Here is a 21,878-nt window from a genome sequence, read left to right on the forward strand (position 1 = left end):
TGGACCAGAATATCTCCGGGACCGCCTTCTGCCGCACGAATCCCAGCGACCGGTTAGGTCCCACAGAGTTGGCCTTCTCCGGGTCCCGTCAACTAAACAATGTCGGCTGGCGGGACCCAGGGGAAGAGCCTTCTCTGTGGCGGCCCCGGCCCTCTGGAACCAGCTCCCCCCGGAGATTAGGATTGCCCCCAACCTCCTTGCCTTTTGCAAACTCTTTACAACCCACCTCTGCCGTCAGGCATGACGGAACTGAGATATCTCCCCTTGCCTATGTAGTTTTATGCATGGTATGTTTGTGTGTATGCTTTTTAAATAATGGGTTTTTAGACTTTTAATATTAGATTTGTTATTTTAGATTTTTAATATTAGATTTGTTTCTGTATATTGTTTTATTACTGCTGTGAGCCGCCCCGAGTCTGCGGAGAGGGGTGGCATACAAATATAATAATAATAATAATAATAATAATAATAATAATAATAATAATAATAATAACGCCCGAATTTTGATCCCGCAGGCACGAGGAGGCGGCAACAACCATTATGTGTGAACAACAGGAGACAACAAATTCATAAAATGAGACCGAACTCCCTGAAAAGTCTCACTTAGCAACATACATTTTGGACTACATTCGCGTTGTAAGTCGAGGACGGCCTCTGTTATTTGAGCCGAGGAGCAAAACCGTTAATTGTGATCATGTTGCAAGAAATGGTTCCCTACAGCTAACAGGAATAATTCTGAATATCCTCCTAGCAATTAAAAATGCCGTGACTTTATAAGCTGGATGACAGGCTATTATTAAAAAATAAATAATGATAATATCAAATTACCCAGCCAGAGGAAAAAATGAGTTTTTAATTCTAGTTTCTGCTTGAATAAACACACAACAGCCGCGGAATGAATTTAAATTTGGGGTTTTAAATTTAAGCTCCTTCCAAATGAAGTCGGGAAACAGAGGCAAGTTGGTGAATAAAAACTACACCAAATGTGGAATTTTTTTTTACAAATTTCTATCACTACCCAAGACTTTTAAAGGAGTTTGGGTCCATTTTACAAACTTTCTTGGCCCCGGTTGTTAAGTGAATACTCTCACATGGTCGTTAAACGAATCTGACTTTCCCATGGACGTCACAAAAGGGGAACGTGGGAATACTGGCGGTTGCAACCGTCATAAACATGAGTCGCCAGCCGAGCATGTGAATTTGGATCGGGCAACATCAACATGCTGTGTTGGTTGCAAGGATCAATAACGGTTGTGAGTCAATTTTTTCATTCCTGTTGCAACTTCGGTCGCTAAATGAACTGTTGTAAGTCAAGGACTCTCTGTACACCAGATATGGAATTGTTGTGTAAGGAGCGTCCTTGACTTATGATAACAATGGAACTCAAAATTTATGTTGCTGAGCATTTAATGGCCCAAAAATCATCAAGTGGTCTTTTGTGCCTAAACCGGGACTAGAACTCCCAATCTCTTGATGATTGACCCAGTCACCCAGATGGTTTTCGCGGATAAGGCGGGACAAACTCCCCATCTCCTGCTGATTGGCCAAAGTCATCAGCCAGTTTTTATGCGTAAGGTGGGACTAGAACTCCCAATCTCCTAGTGATTGGCCCAAAGTCATCCAGAGGGCTTTTGTGCCTGAGGCGGGACTAGAACTCACTGTCTCCTGCTGATTGGCCAAAACCTGCCCATATGCCTATCATGCCTAAAGTGAGATTATTCCTCACCACCTCTTGGTGATTGAGCCAAACTCATCCACACAGCTTCCATGTGTAAGGCAGGACTAGAACTCCCCAGTCACCCAGGTGGTTTCCATGGAAAATGCGGAACAAACTTCCCATCTCCTGCTGATTGGCCAAAATCACTCAGCGAGCTTTCATGTGTAAGATGGAACTAGATCTCCCAATCTCCTAGTGATTGGCCCAAAATCACCCAGCAGGCTTTTTCACTCCTAAACTTGGAGCTAGAACTCCCAATCTCCTGGCAATTGACCCAGAAATATTATCAATGAGTTAAATCCTAGGTTGGCGGTCAGCACACCGCAGGGATGACTCCAAATGTGGGAAAGAAGTAGGTTTACGGTCACAATGATCAGGAATGAGAAATTCCAGGATTAGATCCAGAGAAAAGAAGATTTGGGGTCTCTCTTAAAAAAGATTTCAACCTCGGAAAGCGGTTTAGGGAAAGGATTACGGCTTTTGAAGCCCTTGAGCCTCTCTGGCGTGGACTCCAAAACTTAGAATTTTGACAGGCTGAAGTCCAACAGGTTTGTAAGTCTATCCCAAGACCCAAAGGGAGGGAAAATCACAATGACCACAAACAGTCCTTGACTTACAACAGTGACCACTGGAAGAGGTAACAGCAGTGGCAGAGATGATTTACAGCTGGTCCTCACACTTATAGCCGGTCCTCACACTTATGACTGGTCCTTGCACTGATCGCTGTTCTTCATACAGGTGCCCACACCTATGATAGGTCCTCACATTTATGACTGGTCCCTAAATTTATGGCCGGTTCTCACACTTATGACTGGTGCTCACACTTATGTCAGGTCCTTGCAATTATCACTGGTCTTCACACAGGTGCCCACACCTATGATAGGTCCTCACATTTATGACTGGTCCTAACATTTCTGGTCCTCACATTTATGGCTGGTCCTCACACTTATGACATATGCCCACACTTATGACAGATCCTCACACTTATGATAGATCCTCACACTCAGTCCAAACAGATGACTTTTCCTCGCACTTATGACTGGTCATTGAACTTATGATGGGTCTTCACACTTATGACAGGTACCCACGTTTGTAACATGTCCTCACACTTATGACTAGTCCTCGCACTCATACCTGGTCTCACTCTAATGATCAGCTCGCACTTACGACCATCACAGCACATCCCCCGTAGTTGCATGATCAAAATTTGGTTCCTTGCAAATCAATCTGCATTTATGCAATTGATATTTGATTACAGGAGAAACCCGACTTGCTTCATGATGTTGATTCATTTAATGACTTCAAGGATTCGCTTAGGAACCAAGGCAAAAACATGACTCACTTAATAACCATCTTGCTAAGCCAGGGATCGCTGTACTTGACAACTTTTAAAACTTATGGGCTTCTTGGCTTAAATTCGGACCACAATATCTCCAGGACCGCCTTCGGCTGCACGAATCCCAGCGACCGGTTAGGTCCCACAGAGGGGGCCTTCTCCGTGTCCCGTCAACTAAACAATGTAGTTTGGCAGGACCCAGGGGAAGAGCCTTCTCTGTGACAGCCCCGACCCTCTGGAACCAACTCCCCCCAGAGATTAGGACTGCCCCCACCCTCCTCGCCATTCGTAAGCTCCTAAAAACTCACCTCTGTCGTCAGGCATGGGGGAATTATCCCCTTCCCCCTAGGCTTATAAAATTTATGCATAGTACTGTATGTCTGTATGAAGGATTGGTTTCTTAAATTGGGGTTTTTTACATTACTTTTAATGTTAGATTTGTTCATATTGTCTTTTTACTGTTGTTAGCCGCCCCGAGTCTACGGAGAGGGGCGGCAGACCAATCTAATAAATAAATAAATAAATAAATTTGCAGAGTTCAACTCCCAGAATCCCTCAGCCATCTTCACCTACTGAGGAATCCTGGGAGTTGATGTTCACAAAGCCTTCAATTTGCAGACTTCGACTCCCAGAATTCAACAGTCATCTTGACTGGCTGTGGCATTCTGGGAGTTGAAGTCCACAAATTGGAAGACTTGTGGGCTTCAACTCCCAAAATCCCACAGCCATTTTCACCGACTGAGGCATGCTGGGAATTGAAGTCCACAGGCCTTAAGCTCTCAAATCTAGAGACCTGCGTGCTAAGCGAGGGAAATCCGTGTCTCAATAGCGCCCATTAAGTTGAGGACTCCCTGTACCGAATTCCCAACAGGCACACTAAAAGACGGAGGGGTGCGCCAGACTCCTAACAACTGCCTGGGCCGATAGATGGCCAGTCTCCAGAGCTTCTGGTCGGCCCATATGTGAGTTTGTGAGACGCACATCTGGAAACTGGTTGAAGAAGAAAGATAAAGGCAGCAATTCTCCCTCTGCAATTTCCCTTTTTTTTCCCATCGCTTCCTCCCAGCCGAGAAGCAGCACTCCTTAAAAGGAACATTCTTGCATATTATATGGCAACGTCCCAATTGTATCAGCTCCCTTTGGCCTCCAAAAATGAGCTAATTTCCCCCAAATTTCCTCGGACTTTTTTCCCACATCAGATGGGGTGGTGGAAAAAAAGACCATAACCACAAAGTGACAATTTAGCTACAAGCGATCTTGACGGGAATCCAAATACAGTCACGTCCAGAAATTCAGAAATTATAAATTCACATTCTACTTTCAGATGGACTTCCTCTGTTGCTCTGTGCAAGCTTTAAGCCAGGATGAAACTGAGATTACTTGTTCCTCCATTGTGTGCAGAAAGCAGAGATTTAGCTTAAACTGCCAGGGTTAACAATCACCACTTATGAATATTTCAGGTTAAAGTTCTTTGCTTTCAAAAAAGTTTGACTTTCCTTTTTATTAAAAAAGGAGGTTTTAACACAAGTAGAGCTGAATAAATTTGGAATGAGTTGCACTAGGAGACCTCTAAAGTCTCTTCCAACTCTGGATTTTAGTAAGGGTCTCCTCCTTCAGCAGGGGGTTAGACTAGAAGACCTCCAAGGTCCCTTTTTAACTCTTTTCTTCTGTATTCCTGGAGATGGAAACTGAAAGAACTAAAAACTAGACTAATAGAGGAGAATTTTAATAGTTTGGGATGGAATTGTGGTGTCCTTGGGCCTGCCTGACTGACTGGTTTTCTTGGAGACGTTTTATGACCCAACTAGGGAATGTCATCAGTGCTAGAAAGAAATAGAGTATGCAGAGAGGAGGAGGGGGAAGAGGAGAGGGAGGAGGGAGGATGGACTCTGGGTCGGTAGTGCTATCTGAGCTGGGTCAGTTTCTTGTGGACGTTTCATGACTCAACTAGGGAATGCCACCAATGCCAGAAAAAAATAGGATATGTAGAGAGGAAGAAGAGGAGGAGGAGGAATGGAAGAAGGTGCAGGAAGACCGGGAAGCGGAGTAGGGAGAAATAAAATGACAAGGAGAAGGAAGAAGAGAAGGAAGGAGAGGAAAAAGGAGGAGGTGGAGGAAGCAGAGAAAGGAACGGAGGAGGAAAAATACGATGGAGAGAAGGAGGGAGGAAGAGTAAAGGGAGGAGGAAGAGGAGGACAGGAAGGAGGAAGAGAAGAGGAGGAGGAGGAAGGGGAAGAAAAGGAAGAGGTCGAAGCAGTGTCTCTCTAGAAGACAAACAAAAGTTGACCCTGAGTTCAGGCTTATACCGAAACACGCGACGTGGTTCCTACAACGATTAATAAGTCTTACCTTAAGACGAGAAACCTCCCTGGAGGTCTCGAAGTTCACAAATCAAGTGTTCTGCAAAAAAAAACAACAACGAAGAAAGGAAAATTGAAAAGGGGGTGATTGGTTTTTCCAGAATTTCTTGTCTTCTGAATATTGCCTCATCGCGTTAACCCGTACGAGATTTTATCGTTTATTGTTAGCATTCATTTTTGGGGGTGGGGTCCCACTCGGCTTTTCCCGTGCTCGGAGGATCAGCGAGTTATTAAGGGAATAATCCAAATGACAAAGCTACTTAAAACGTTGTTCGGGATCAACTTTAATTAAGTTAAAACTCTTGATAGTGTTCCATTTGCCGAATAGGTGAATAGGACAAAAAAAGGGGGATTGCCCGGGATGGCTTAAGGTCATGTTTCCAAACTTTGGGGTAATCCTTGACTTATTATCACAATCGAGGCCAAAATTTCACTTGCTAAGGAGTCTTACAAGTGGAAAATGTAGTTCTTTTATGGTTAGTCCTCGATTTACGACCAAAGCCAAGCCCCAAATTTAACCTGTTAAGCAATCGTACTAACAGAAAAATTAATTCTTTAATAGATAGTCCTCAATTTACAACAACTTCAGGGTCAAAATTTCACTTGCTAAAGAGTGTTACAAGCAGAAATTTTAATTCTTTTGTGATAGTCCTTGATTTACAGCCAAAATTTAACATGTTAAGCAATCGTACAAGTGCAAAATTTAATTCTTTTATGGGTAGTCTTCAACTTACGACCAAAATCTAGAGCAAAATTTAACATATTAAGTGATCTTATGAGCAGAAATTTTAATTATTTTATAGGTAGTTCTCAATTTATGACCAAATTGAGCCCAAAATTTTGCTAAAGGATCTTATGAACAGAATTTCTTTTGTTTTGTAACTAGTCTTTACTTTCAACACCAATCAAGCCCTAAATTTAAACATGCTATGGGGTCTTACAAAGAGAAAATTTATTTATTTTATATAGTCCTCAATTTACGACCACAAAATTTAACTTGCTAAAGGGTCTTACAAGTTGAAAAATTACTTCTTTTATAACTTATCCTCAACTTACAACAATAGAGCCGAAAATTTATCTGGCTAAGCCCCTTACAAAGAGAAAATTCATTTCTTTTCTAGGTAGTCATTGAATTACTGTACATCTGCAATTGAGGCCAAAATTTAAATCACTTAAAGGATTTTAGGGGCAGAAAATTTAATGCTTTGATAGCTAGTCCTCAATTTATGATGAAAATTGCAATCAAAATTTATCTGGCTAAACGATCTTAGGAGGAGGAAATTCGTTTTTTAAGAAGTAGTCCTTGACTTATGACCACAAATCAAGCCCAACATTTCTGTTGCTAAACAAGGCATTTAATAAGTGACTTCAGTGCCGTTGTTAAGTGAGTCAAACGATTATTCAGTGCTGTTGTCACTTTGAACAGTCATGAAACAACCGGTCATAAATTGACGACTACCTTATGAGAATTGTTTTTTCGTATTGTATGTGGAAAAAAAACAACCCTTTCTGATGTATTTTTCATCATTTATTCCTGTGAGTCACTCATCCCCCACAACCATCGAATCAAAAATACATAGACAAATAAGTATTAAGCTGTTGACTTTTATCATTTTAGAGATTTATTTGAGATTACCCTTGAAGGCTGAAAAATGACTCATTTTCTTTCTTTCTTTCTTTCTTCTCTCTGTCCCTTTCTTTCTCTTTCCCTATCTCATTTTCTGCCCTCCCGCCATCCCTTTTTCTTTCCTTTCTTTCTCTCCCAATTTTTCTCTTTCTTTTTCTCTATTTTTCCTTTTTCTTCCTCTCTCTTCCTCTTTCCTCCTTTTTCTTTCACTTTCCTTCTTTCCTTTCTTTTCCTGCCTATTCTTTCTTTTATTCTCTATCATTTTTCTCTCCCTCCTTTTTCTTTCTTTCTCCAGCTTTTTCTTTCTCAATCTTTTATCTCTCCTTCCTTCCCACCCTTTCTTTTTTCTTTTTCCCTTTCCCTTTTTCTTTCTGTCTGCTGACTCCCTCTTTCCCTTCCTCCCTCTTTCTTTCCTTTCTTTCTCAGTACTCCATTCCCTCCCTCTTTCCTCTCCTCTTCTTTTTCTTCCTTCCTTTTCTCTCCCCCTCTCCCGGTTTCTTTCTCTCCTTCATTCCACCCCTCCCTTTTCCTTTCTATCAATCGTGATTGTTTTTTCTTTTTCTTTTCTTTCTTTCTTCTTTCCCTCTCTCTTTCTTTCCCTTTATCTCTCTTTTTCTCTCTTTTTCTTTCACCTCTTTTTCTCTCCCCTCTCCCTTTATTTCTTTTTCTCTCACACACACACTCTCATTCTCTCCTTTCGTTCTTATTTTTAATTTTTAAGACACAAAATTGTGGGATTCATCCATATCAGAGGTTCCAAGCTGGCTGAGCCCCAAAATTGACAGCTTGGATTCCTGCAAAACCATTTGCTTGGTTTAATAGCTGTGATAAGCCTAGATGGTGGCACAAAGCCACATGAAAACGCAGGGAGTCCTCGACTTATGACCAAAACAGACCCCAAAATTATAGCTGCTAAGCCCAGACAGTTGTTAAGTGAGCTTTGCCTCACTTTACAACCTTCCTCTCAGTGGTTGTTAAATGCATCACTGCAGTTATTTGTAAAAGTCAATCCCTGTTACAAGAGGGTCCTCAACATACAACTGCAAATGGAGCCCAACATTTCTGTTGCTAAGTGAAGCAGACCTTAAGAAGGTTGTGCCCTATTTTACGACCTTTCTTGCTGCAAGTTGTTAAGTGAATCCCTGCAGTGAGCAGAGCGGTTGTAAAGTGAATCTATTGAATTTGTTTGACTAAAGGTCGCAAAAGAGTAATAATGCATGACCCCGAGACAGTCATAAATATGAGTCAAGTTGCCAATTGTCTGAATTGTGATCCCGACTGTGATGCTGCAACGGTCGTTGTGTGAAAAATGATCATGTCTTTTCTGCACGGCCATTGTAACTTAGCAAATAGTCACTAAGCAAATTAAATCAAGGACTATCTGTATTTTAATTTAATGTTGCAACCCCACTTTAAAAGCCACAACAATTTGACACAACAACTTTTCGGGACCCAAACTTACCGTTCTGAATTGTTTGTGTAGTTCCCTTCCAATCCCATGACACAATCCAACACACACACAAATGATGGAAATATAGTTTACAATGTGTGTGTTGGCACCCTTGAGCAGCTGTGAGTACCAACACGTAGCTCACTGTAATATGTGAGAGGATTGGTTTGTGAATCCACACAAAACTACAACACAACCACAAAAAACCCCAACCACAAACATAGAAACATAGAAGTCGGACGGCAGAAAAAGACCTCATGGTCCATCTAGTCTGCCCTTATACTATTTCCTGTATTTTATCTTAGGATGGATCTATGTTTATCCCAGGCATGTTTAAATTCAGTTACTGTGGATTTACCAACCACGTCTGCTGGAAGTTTGTTCCAAGGATCTACTACTCTTTCAGTGAAATAATATTTTCTCACGTTGCTTCTGATCTTTCCCCCAACTAACTTCAGATTGTGTCCCCTTGTTCTTGTGTTCACTTTCCTATTAAAAACACTTCCCTCCTGGACCTTATTTAACGCTTTCACATATTTAAATGTTTCGATCATGTCCCCCCTTTTCCTTCTGTCCTCCAGACTATGCAGATTGAGTTCATTAAGTCTTTCCTGATACGTTTCATGCTTAAGACCTTCCACCACAAAGTTATATACTGCTTAAAAAGATAAAGGGAAGACTCAAATAACATCCTAGATCTGAATGAATGAAATATTGTCACTGAATACTTTGTTCTGTACAAAGTTGAATGTGCACAACAGCGTGTGGAATTGACCTGTCAATCAGCGTTGCTTCCTAAGTGGACAGTTCGATTTCATAGAAGTTTGATTTGCTTGGAGTTATATTCTGTTGTTTAAGGGTTCCCTTTATCCTTGTGAGCAGTGTATAATGGAGAGAAGGGGGGAATGCTGGGAGTTGAAGTCCTTCCCTCTCAAGGCATGCTGGCTAGGGGATCCTGGGAGTTGGAGTCCCCCTTTTTAAACTATGCTGGTTTAAGTGGCTGCAATCCAGCTTTGCACACTGGGATCCCAAAAATTTACTCCCATGTAACGACACACAGCCCTTCAATGCAGAGGCTGCGTCCCAGATATGCGACGCTTCAGCCAAGCAATTAAAAAAAGATTTTTCCAGCCATCCAAGGCGAGAACATTTTCCGACCACGCTGTGTGTTGCCATAACAAGCCTCAGCGGTGAGTATCCCTTCCTAAAGTAACTACAGTCTCAAAATAGGTGAGCAGTGTGGTCAGGCAGTAGGAAAGGCAAGTAGGATGCTTGGCTGCATAGCTAGAGGTATAACAAGCAGGAAGAGGGAGATTGTGATCCCCTTATACAGAGCGCTGGTGAGACCACATTTGGGATAATACTGTGTTCAGTTCTGGAGACCTCACCTACAGAAAGATATGGATAAAATTGAACGGGTCCAAAGACGGGCTACAAGAATGGTGGAAGGTCTTAAGCATAAAACGTATCAGGAAGGACTTCATGGACTCAATCTGTATAGTCTGGAGGACGGAAGGGAAAGGGGGGACACGATCGAAACATTTAAATAGGTTAAAAGGGTTCAATAAGGTTCAGGAGGGAAGTGTTTTTAACAGGAAAGTGAACACAAGAACAAGGGGACACAATCCGAGGTTAGTTGGGGGAAAGATCAGAAGCAACGTGAGAAAATATTATTTCACTGAAAGAGTAGTAGATCCTTGGAACAAACTTCCAGCAGACATGGTTGGTCAATCCACAGTAACTGAATGTAAACATGCCTGGGATAAACATATATCCATCCTAAGATAAAATACAGGAAATAGGATAAGGGCAGACTAGATGGACCATGAGGACTTTTTCTGCCGTCAGTCTTCTATGTTTCTATGTTTCTACTACTGGTTTCAAGCGGAAGGCTACGGCCACTTGTTTAGTGGCCATTCGAACTCACAACGGCACTGTAGAACAAGACCTGGGGCTGTTTCTCACACTTACGTCCGCTGCAGCCTCTGCATTTATTGAACACACACAAACAGTGCTTGAGTTACGACGGACGATCAGACCAGGATTTCTGTTGATGGGAAATGTTTTGTCCCATTTTGCAACCTCTCTCGCCACCGTTGTTAAACAGAGCACTGCGGTACAGTCACACGTTAAGCAAATCTATTTTCCTCATTCATTTGACCTGTCAATGCGGTCACAAAATGAGATCGTGTGGCTCTGGGAAACGCCAGCGTCGTAAATATGAATTATGCCCACACGGCAAGTCCAAAATTTCGGTTGTTAAGAGAGACATGTGTTAAGTCCATTTGCCCCCCTCCTCAGTTATGACCTTCCTTGCCACTGTTGATAAGTGAAACATTGCAATTCCTCACTTAGTGACATAGACGTTAAGTGAATTTGGCTTCCATATTGACTTTGCCCATCAAAAGGTTGCAAAAGGAGAGGATGAGACACTGCAACCATCATACATCCGAATCAGTTGCCATGTGTCCAAATTTTCATCGCGTGAAAATGCTGCAACGGTTGTTAAGTGTGAAAAACAGTCATAAGTCCATTTTTTTCAAGGCCATTGTAACTTTGAACAGTCACAAAGTGAATTGTTATAAGTTGAGGACTACCTATCCTATTAGAAACATAAAAATGAGGTTATATTTCAAAGCTTGTTTTATTTAAATAAATAAGATTAATTTGAATTCATAGGTCTTGTTCAACAATAATTAATTGGATTTATACCAATCAGGATAATGTACTTTCTGGTGAGATGGACAATGTAGTGAGTCCTCGACTTATATCCATTCATTTAGTGACCATCTGAAGTGACAACCGCACTAATAAAAAGGGACTTATGACTGGTTCTTGCGTTTATGACCAATGCAGCATTTTCCAGTCAGGTGGAAGATATTTACAATAGTTAAAAGGTCCCTTGGTAGGATCTCCCTCTGGGATCTTCCCGGATGGATTCCCATAGAAACATAGAAGATTGACGCAGAAAAAGACCTCATGGTCCATCTAGTCTGCCCTTATACTATTTCCTGTATTTTATCTTACAATGGATATATGTTTATCCCAGGTATGTTTGAATTCAGTTACTAGGGATTTATCTACCACATCTGCTGGAAGTTTGTTCCAAGCATCTCCTACCCTTTCAGTAAAATAATATTTTCTCACGTTGCTTTTGATCTTTCTCCCAACTAACTTCAGATTGTGTCCCCTTGTTCTTGTGTTCACTTTCCTATTAAAAACACTTCCCTCCTGAACCTTATTTAACTCTTTAACATATTTAAATGTTTCGATCATGTCCCCCCTTTCCCTTCTGTCCTCCAGACTATACAGATTGAGTCCATTCAGTCTTTCCTGATACGTTTTATGCTTAGGACCTTCCACCATTCTTGTAGCCCGTCTTTGGACCCGTTCAATTTGATTCTTATCTTTTTGTAGGTGAGGTCTCCAGAACTGAACACAGTATTCCAAATGTGGTCTCACCAGCACTCTATATAGCGGGATCACAATCTCCCTCTTCCTGCTTGTTATACCTCTAGCTATGCAGCCAAGCATCCTACTTGCTTTTCCTACTGCCCAACCACACTGGTCACCCGTTTTGAGACTGTCAGAAATCACTACCCCTAAATCCTTTTCTTTTGAAGTATTTGCCAACACAGAACTGCCAATACAATACTCAGATTGAGGATTCCTTTTCCCCAAGTGCATTATTTTACATTTGGAAACATTAAACTGCAGTTTCCATTGCTTTGACCATTTATCTAGTAAAGCTAAATAATTTACCATATTACAGACCCCTCCAGGAATATCAACCCTATTGCACACTTTAGAGTCATCGGCAAATAGGTGAACCTTCCTTACCAAACCCTCCCCTATGTCACTCACAAACATATTAAAAAGAATAGGACCCAGAACATGGTCAAGGAAGGAAGCCTGATTCGCTTAATGGCTGTGTAAATTCACGTAAGTAGAGTGATTCACTTAACAACTGTGGCAAAAAAGATTGTAAAATCATGTCTCATTTAACGACTGCTTTACTTAGCAATGGGACAATCTGGCCCAATTGTGGCCATAAGTCAAATACTACTTGTGATAAGTCAGAAAGTCCTCAACTTATAATGGTTTCTTTAGTGACCATTCAAAGTTACAGCAATCTCCAGAAAATGCGGGTTATGACTGCTTTTCATACTTACAACTGTTATAGTATCTCTGTGGTCACATAATCGAAATTCATATGCCTGGAACTGACTCATACTTATGACGTTTGCAATGTCCCAGATCCACTTTTGTGACCTTGTGACAAGCAAACTCGATGGTGAAGGCGATTAACAACTGGGTTGCCGCACGAATCCCAGCGACCGGTTAGGTCCCACGGAGTTGGCCTTCTCCGGGTCCCGTCGACTAAATAATGTCATCTGGCGGGACCCAGGAGAAGAGCCTTCTCTGTGGCGGCCCCGACTCTCTGGAACCAGCTCCCCCCCAGATATCAGAGTTGCCCCCACCCTCCTTGCCTTTCGCAAGCTCCTTAAAACCCACCTCTGTCGTCATGCATGGGGGAATTGAAATTTCCCTTCCCCCTAGGCTTATAGAATTTATACATGGTATGCTTGTATGTATGAGTGGTTCTTTAAATTGGGGTTTTTAAGATTGTTTTTAATATTAGATTTGTTTACATTGTCTTTTTATATTGTTGTTAGCCGCCCCGAGTCTTCGGAGAGGGGCGGCATACAAATCTGATAAATACAAATACAAATATAACTGAAGAATTGCAGTGATTTACTTAGCAACGGTGGTGAGGTACAGCTGTAAAATGGGACAAAATTCACTTAGCTGTCTTGCTTAACAACAGAAATTTGGAGCTAAATTCTGGTCATAAATAGGGGACTGCCCATGTGACAAATAAATAAGTAAGTCATTTATCAGTTCCAAAATAATTTATAATTTTGAAACATGGTTGAATCTCCCTGTTGGGTTTTCTCTTTAACATTTTCATGGCCTCGAAACTTTACCAGTACTCCCAACTACTCCTGTTTGTAAGACAAGGACAAAGGAGTCACCCTCCGGGGTTCGTGGAGCAGAGAATTTTCGGTAACTCAATATCACACCAGAAATAGAAAATCATAGAGCGTTGCCAATCGTCTCCAATTTAAACTTGGAGGTGGTCGGACTTCAACTCCCAGGATTCCTCAACTAGCAAACTGAGTTGAAGTCCTCCCCTCTTAAAGCATCTTGGCTGGGGGATTCTGGGAGTGGGAGTCCTCCCCTCTTAAAGCATCTTGGCTGGGGTGTTAGTTAGTTATTATTTATTCATTCATTCATTCATTTACTGGATTTGTATGCCGCCCCTCTCTGTAGACTTGGGGCGGCTAACAACAGTAATAAAAGACAGCATGTAAATCCAAGACTAAAACAGCTAAATACCCTTATTGTAAAACCAAACATCCATACAAACAAACATACCATACATACAATGTAAAGGCCTAGGGGGAAAGAGTATCTCAGTTCCCCCATGCCTGACAGCAGAGGTGGGTTTTAAGTAGCTTACAAAAGGCGAGGAGGGTGGGGGCTATTCTAATCTCCGGGGGGAGTTGGTTCCAGAGGGCTGGGGCCGCCACAGAGTAGGCTCTTCCCCTGGGCCCCGCCAAACAATATTGTTTTGCTATGGGAGTTGGAATCCTCCCCCATTAGCATGGAGAATGGCAGATATTTTTACAATGAATTGCCAAGTACCATGAATAATATTTCACTTCTCAGGCCAAGAAAAAGCCGATTTATTAAGTAGATTATGTCCTGTTTATCTCATGTATCTTATTTTTAGTCACTGAGTAATTGAGGAAAAAAGGACTTTGCTCCATTTGCTGTTTACTTCATAAAATTATTCTGAAGACGTTGGAAAGCAATGAAAAGTTTCAAATTGGCAACGCAGAGAGTAAAAGGTAGAGGAAGGATAGCGAACAGAATAGACCTTTTGGGCACGGCCGTCAAGCGAACCAGTGCGGTCATTAAATGCATTAATTAAGTGAATTGGGACTCCTTCACTGACCAGCTGGGCAGGAGACAATGAGGTCAATTCATGCCCAGTGCCCGAATTTTGATCAGGAGACCATGAAGAAGCTCTGGTGGTCCTAAGTGTGAGGACCAATTATATAAATTGCAATTTTCAATGCTGCTGTAACTTGGAATAGTCATTACATAAGTGTCCGTAAGGCGAATTGGGCCTATATAGGTGTATCTTCCTTCATGTCATCGGACCAGAATATCTCCGGGACCGCCTTCTGCTGGACGAATCCCAGCGACTGGTTAGGTCCCACAGAGTGGGTCTTCTCCGGGTCCCGTCGACTAAACAATGTCGTCTGGCAGGACCCAGGGGAAGAGCCTTCTCTGTGGCGGCCCCGACTCTCTGGAACCAACTCCCCCCAGATATCAGAGTTGCCCCCACCTTCCTTGCCTTTCGCAAGATCCTTAAAACCCACCTCTGCCGTCAGGCATGGGGGAATTGAGACTTTCCCTTCCCCCTAGGCTTATAGAATTTATACATGGTATGCTTGTATGTATGAGTGGGTTTTTAAATTGGGGTTTTTAAGATTATTTTTAATATTAGATTTGTTTACATTGTCTTTTTTATTGTTGTTAGCCGCCCCAAGTCTTTGGAGAGGGGCAGCATACAAATCTAATAAATAAATAAATAAATAAATAAATGTACATGTTTTTTTCGGACTAAACTGTAAATTGAAATCAGTTAAGATCGGTCACTATACGAACGGTCGTAACTCGAGGACGTCCTCAGTGGCCATCGAAAATGACAATTGAAAGGAGGGCAGATTTGACAAATGACAGGCCCACAATTGAAGCAATTCTCAATGGCTTTCAATCATTCCAGGTAGTCCTTGACTTACGACCTCAATGGAAGCCAACGTTTTTCTCTAGCTAAGTTAAGTGAGTTTCCCTCCATTTTGTTAAGTGGATGACTGTCATTGTTACGCTACGAAGGTGGACACTAAGTGAATCTGACTTCCCCATTGACACTGAACCGCCTTTCTCAACACTGGGAAGCAACTTCTGACCACGTTTCACACTTAAGACCATCGTAGCATGATCAAAATCCGGATGCTAGGCGACTCGTTTGTATTTACAACCGTCCTGGGGAGTGACGCAATCTCCTTTTGAGACCTTCTGCCCAGCAGCCAGATTCACTTAACAACCATGTTGCTAAGGGCAGTGCCTCATTTAACAACGGTGGCAAGAACACCATACAACGACGCAAAATGCACCCAACAATTGTATCACCAACAGCGAATTCCGGACTTAACGGCAGTCATAGCATCGAGGACTCTTTGTTATCCCCTGTCAGTTGGTTCTGCAGAGGTCCAGGGTTCGAATCCCCCTCATTGCCGGCGGCTTAATTTCCACACCCACTCCCAATATCTCAGCCTCGCAGGGCTGCACACAAGTTGTGCAGTTGCATTTCCTGCTGCGACATCCTTCCTGGCTACGAGAGAGGCGTGCCAGCCCCTCCTCTGCCGAGACGAAGGCATGCGGCAAGGGGGGGGGGGATTTGGTTTGGAGAGAATAGCCGGGGTTGTTTTTTCTTAATGTTGGGTTGGTTGAGTCAGCTGGATGAGATCATTGTCCGTGGCCAGATTCCATCCAAAGGGGGATTTTGTGTGTGTGTGTTTGAAGTTTGCTCCGGGTTGCCTAGTGTTAGGAGGAGGGAGAGAAGGAAGAGAGGGAGGGAAAGAAAGAGAAAGAGAGAGAGAGAGAAAGAAAGAAACAAAGAAAGAAAGAAGGAAAGGAAGGAAGGAAGAGAGAAAGAAAGAAAGAAAGAGAGAAAGAAAGAAACAAAGAAAGACAGAAAGAAAGAAAGAAACAAAGAAAGAAAGAAAGAAAGAAAAAAGAAAGAAGAAAGAAAGAAAGAAAGAAGTTTAGATGGATGGAAGGGAATGAAAAGTAATGATAGACAGACAATGATAGATAAGATAGAAAGACAGACAGGACAGATAGACAGATAGAGGAAGGATGCAAGGAAGAAAGGAAGAATGAGGGAAGGAAATCTCCGGAGAGGGGCAGCATACAAATCTAAAAAAATATTATTATTATTAATGAAGGAAGGAATGGAAAGGAAGGAGCAAGAGAAAGAGAGAGAGAGGGAGGAAGGAAGGAGGGAGGGATGGAGGAAGGAGGAAGAGAGAAAGAAAGAAAGAAAGAAAGAAAGAAAGAAAGAAAGAAAGAAAGAAAGAAAGATGGGCGGATGGGCAGGGGGATGTAGATGATAGATAGATGATAGATATAGGTAGATATAGTTGGATAGATGGATGGATGGGTGGATGGGTGGATGGATGGAAGGCCGGCTTCCTAATCCAGGGGTGTCAAACTCACTTTGATTGAGGGCTGCATCAGGATTGTGTTTGACCTTAGGGATGGGGGTAGCAGCTCAAGGTCACTCGTGTGGGTTGGGGGGCTTGTGGGGGCCCAAGTATTACTAATGAAAAGAGGCTCCCGAGCTCCGTTGTGGCTGGGATGGCCACTGAAAATGCAGCCCTCGAGGGCCCCACTTCAAAGCCCAACTACCCAGCCTTTCCGACACGACAGCCGTCCTTCTGCCTTTTGCCATTTCATCTCTGGGGCAGGTGTTTCCACTCGGTCAGCTCAGCCTTCTGGGCCCTGGGGTCCTCCCACCCACCTTAAGTCAGAACCAGACCGGACAGCCGACCTCCACAACTCCACTTACAAAGACCCACAACTTTCCAGGATCTGAACAACAACCTCTTCACCCAAATTGCGAAACCTTTCAGAAGACGCCTTGAAAGGGCACAGCAATCTCAGGCTGGAAGGGACCTCGGAGGTCATCTAGTCCAGCCCCCTTCTCCAGCAGCAGGAGGCCTTTACGGAATCATTACAATGGCAGGGTTGGAAGGGGCCTCGGAGGTCGTCTAGTCCAATCCAATGCTCAAAAGCAGGAGACCCTTATGGAATAAGGAACCCTAATATGGAACCCTAACCCTAACCCTAACTGAGCCCCCTGTTCACGTAGGATACCTTTAAGAGAATCATAGAGTAACAGGGACATAAGGGACCCTGGAGGTTTTCCAGTCCACTCCCCCGCTCAAATGGGAGACCCTTAAAGAATCATAGAGTAACAGATTTGGAAGGGACCTCGGAGGTCCCATTTAGTCCAACCCAGAGTTATAGGGGACATTGGAAATCCTCTAATCGAGACCCCTACTCACGTAGGACACCTTTAAGAGAATCACAGAGTAAAACAGGGATGGAAGGGACCCTAGAGGTCTTCCAGTCCAGTCCTCTGCTCAAACGGAAGACCCCTAGAGAATCATAGAGTAACAGGTTTGGAAGGGACCTCGGAGGTCAACTAGTCCAGCAGGAGACCCTTAAAGAAGCATAGAGTAACAGGGATGGAAGGGACCCTGGAGGTCTTCCAATCCACTCCCCTCTCAAACGGGAGACCCTTAAAGAATCATAGAGTGGTTTGAAAGGTACCTCAGATAAAATCTAGACCAACCCCCTGCTCAAACAGAGAAACCCTTACAGAATCATAGAGTAACTGTCACATCCTTATCATGATGCTGCCATTTTTGTGCGGATTATTTATTCACTTAGTGCCCTAACCTTGTTTCCTGCATTTGCTGTAATCCCTTCGTAGTATAACCCCAGCCCTAACCCCTTATCTGGCCTGTGCCTTGATTTTTTTTAAATTTATTTTTTTATGATGCACTGTGTTCTTTATTGTTAATTACTGATTTACAAGATTAACTTTGCAAGGGTTCAGTCATTCAACAGTGCAAATAATAGTGTTTCTGTTGTTCTGAATGTAGAATTTAGGTAAACCAGTTCGTTGGATATTTTTTCACGGTTTTTTGCTTTATAAACTTAATATAATTCAGGTGACTCAAAATATAATTTTCTCCAAATCTTACGGTGTTTATTTTATTTTAAGGTGCCTTTATATATTGTGAGAGGGCATTATGACATTAAAAGCCTATTGATGGGGGGGGGGAAGGCCCCGTAATTCAGGGCTTTCATCAAAGCAATCTCAGGTTAATATCCATGAATAATAAACAATATATAGAAAAATAAGGTTTTGGTAGAATTCAAACTGCTATATTGAGAAAATGAACAACAGCAGATTCATACTGCATTTACAGATTGATTTTTTTTGCAGTTTGATATGTTACAGAAATGTTAATTCTAGGAAATTTATTGTGTGTGTGTACCAAACAGAATTTTAATGAAATTTATAATGAATAATGAATGCATGACACAATGGTGATTTACAACGTTACTCCAGTAAGGAAGCACAGTTTGCTAAAAGTAGCATTTGATATAATGCCCTGTGTTTTGATTTACGTACCTTTGGGGCAGTGTGTGGGGGGGTTGGGGGGGTTAACTGTTTGGTCTTAATTCTGTAGCCTCCCTAGAAAGAGGCGCCTGGGAACTATCCCTTATCTCTTTCCCAGGAGATTTTAACACCTGTAGATTGACTCACTCTACATGGGACGGGGAGGATATACTATTTTATCTTAAGGGGGGGGGAGACTAACTTAAGAACCTGACTTTCAATTTCCTTTCTTTCCCCATAAAAGTTTTCCTTTCAGAACTCTGCTCTCTCAAAGACTTCCTGCTTTCTTGAAGAACGGGGAGGAGAGGCAGGGACCTTATAGGAACAAGAGTTGGAAAAGACCTGGGAGGTCATCTAGCCCAACCCCCTGTTCAAGCGGGAAGACCCTTACAGAATTACAGAATAACAGGGTTGTAACTTGGAAGGTACCCTGGAGATCATCTAGTCCAACTCTTGATCAAATGGGAGACCCTTACAGAATCATAGAGTAATATGGATAGAAGGGACGTTGGAGGCCATCTAATCCAATCCCCTGCTCAAGCAGGAGGGTTACAGAATCATAGAGTAACAGGAATGGAAGGGACCTCGGAGGTCACCCAGTCCAACCCCCTGCTCAATGCTCAAGCAGGAAACCCTTAAGAGTCATAGAGTAACAGGGATAGAATGGACCTTGGAGGCCATTTAATCCAACCCCCTGCTCAAGCAGGAGACGCTTACAGAATCATAGAGTAACAGGGATAGAAGGGACCTTGGAGGCCATCTAATCCAACCCCCTGCTCAATGCTCAAGCAGGAAACCCTTAAGAATCATAGAGTAACAGGGATAGAATGGACCTTGGGAGGCCATCTAATCCAACCCCCTGCACAAGCAGGAAACCCTTAAGAATCATAGAGTAACAGGGATGGACGGGACCCTGGATGTCTTCCAGTCCAACTAACCCTCTACTGAACCTACTATGAGTCAGTTGCCAAGCATCCCAATTTGGGTGATGTGACCTTACAGATGTTGCAATGGTCATTAAGGGGGGGGGAGACGGTCATGTCCCTTTTTGTTATGCCTTTGTTAATTCTGAATGGCCACTAAATGAATAGTTGTAAGGCACGGACTAAACTGTTTTGGGGAAATCTAGGTTCCTTCATATATAGATTTGACTACAAACATTCATGGTTTAAACCTGGCTAATCAGAACAAGATTACATGCAGCCCGAATAAAACTCGTGATACTCCAAAGACCACGGGACAGAGTCGCCTATCCACCCTGCTGCAAACTGATTCCAGATGTGCTGGAACCAAACCACTTCATATAACTCTTGTCACCTGAAGTCCTCACTCTATGACAACTTGCATAGCGACCATTTCAAACAGTTAAAACTAACATGGAAAGAAAAAAGAACAAACTTATCTCCCAGTTCTGACATTCCAGCTGCTGGGGCCATAGCAAACAATGGGTTTCACTGAACTATGATGTTAGTTTAACCACGGTGGGATTCACTTAGTGACTGCCGCAACAATGGTCATACAATAGTCTCCTTTGACAACCGTCTTACTACGTGACCATCATAGAAAGGTTGTGTGAAGGACATATGACTTTGCGTACAGCGCAATCTTTGGTACATAGAAACACAGAAGATTGACAGGAGAAAAAGACCTCATGGTCCATCTAGTCTGGCCTTATATTTTCCTGTATTTTATAATTTTTATAATTTTTAATTTTACAATATTCCTGCATTTTATCTTAGGATGGATCTATGTTTATCCCAGGCATGTGTAAATTCAGTTCCTGTGGATTTACCAACCACGTCTGCTGGAAGTTTGTTCCAAGCATCTACTACTCTTTCAGTAAAATAATATTTCCTCCCGTTGCTTCTGATCTTTCCCCCAACTAACCTCAGATTGTGTCCCCTTGTTCTTGTGTTCACTTTCCTATTAAAAACACTTCCCTCCTGGACCTTATTTAACCCTTTAACCTATTTAAATGTTTCGATCATGTCCCCCTTTTCCTTCTGTCCTCCAGACTATACAGATTGAGTCCATGAAGTCTTTCTTGATACGTTTTATGCTTAAGACCTTCCACCGTTCTTGTAGCTCGTCTTTGGACCCGTTCAATTTGATCCATCACGTTTTGTAGGTGAGGTCTCCAGAACTGAACACATTATTCCAAATGGGGTCTCACCAGCACTCTATATAGCGGGATCACAATCTGCCTCTTCCTGCTTGTGATACTTCTAGCTATGCAGCCAAGCCTTCCACTCGCTTTCCCTACCGCCTGACATACAACATCAGTAGAGGCTGTCTGTGATGGTCATAATTCCAGGATATCATCAAATTGGAAAACAGTAACAATAATTTCTGGACAGAAATTATATTTCTTTATAGTCCTTGAGTTACAACCGCAATTGAGCCCATTGCTAAGCGAGACGTTGTTTAAGAGGAGTTCTGCCTCCTCTGACAAGCTTTCTTACCACCGTTGTTAAGCGAATCAGTGCAGAGTGGGGCCATTAAGCGAGTCCGGATTCCCTGTTGACTCGGAAGGGGATCGCATGAGCCGAGGACACTGCAACTATCGTAAATACAAGTTAGTCGCCAAAATATCTGAATTGTGGTCACATGACCAGGGGGATGATATGACGGTCATTAAGTGAGTTCACTTTTTTGCTGTCCCTTTGAACGGTCACTAAGTGAACCCTCAGCCCTCTACAGCAATCTTCGAAGAACGACGGCATGCAAATCTAAATATTAATAATAATAATATTAATAATAATAATAATAATAATAGAAGAAGAAGAAGAAGAAGAAGAAGAAGAAGAAGAAGAAGAAGAAGAAGAAGAAGAAGTAGTACTAGTAGTTGTTCATTTAGCAACCATTCTAACTCACAACAGGGCATAGGGCCCTGTTTCACACTTACGACCATCGCACCATCCCCACCGTCACAGGATCAAAGTTCAATTATGTCAGTCGCTGTGTCTTGAGGTCATGCACTTTTTGGCACCCTTCCGACAAACAGGAAGTTAGGTTTCACTTAACAACCGTGTCACTTAGTGAACACCAGCAGAGA

At 42.5% G+C, this 21,878-nt stretch overlaps 1 protein-coding gene across 1 annotated transcript in view; it reads right to left on the bottom strand.

The window, feature by feature from the left end:
* Window positions 1–21,878, bottom strand: part of LOC139155814 (microtubule-associated protein 4-like) — a gene marked incomplete at its 3' end in the record, with an annotated part of 50,673 nt that overhangs the window by 16,442 nt on the left and 12,353 nt on the right. The window contains exon 2 of the mRNA XM_070731102.1: window positions 5,403–5,453. The remainder of the gene's footprint in view (window positions 1–5,402; window positions 5,454–21,878) is intronic.

The sequence above is a fragment of the Erythrolamprus reginae genome, unplaced genomic scaffold (genome assembly GCF_031021105.1).
Source record: "Erythrolamprus reginae isolate rEryReg1 unplaced genomic scaffold, rEryReg1.hap1 H_66, whole genome shotgun sequence".
In the NCBI taxonomy this organism is placed as follows: Eukaryota; Metazoa; Chordata; class Lepidosauria; order Squamata; family Dipsadidae; genus Erythrolamprus; species Erythrolamprus reginae.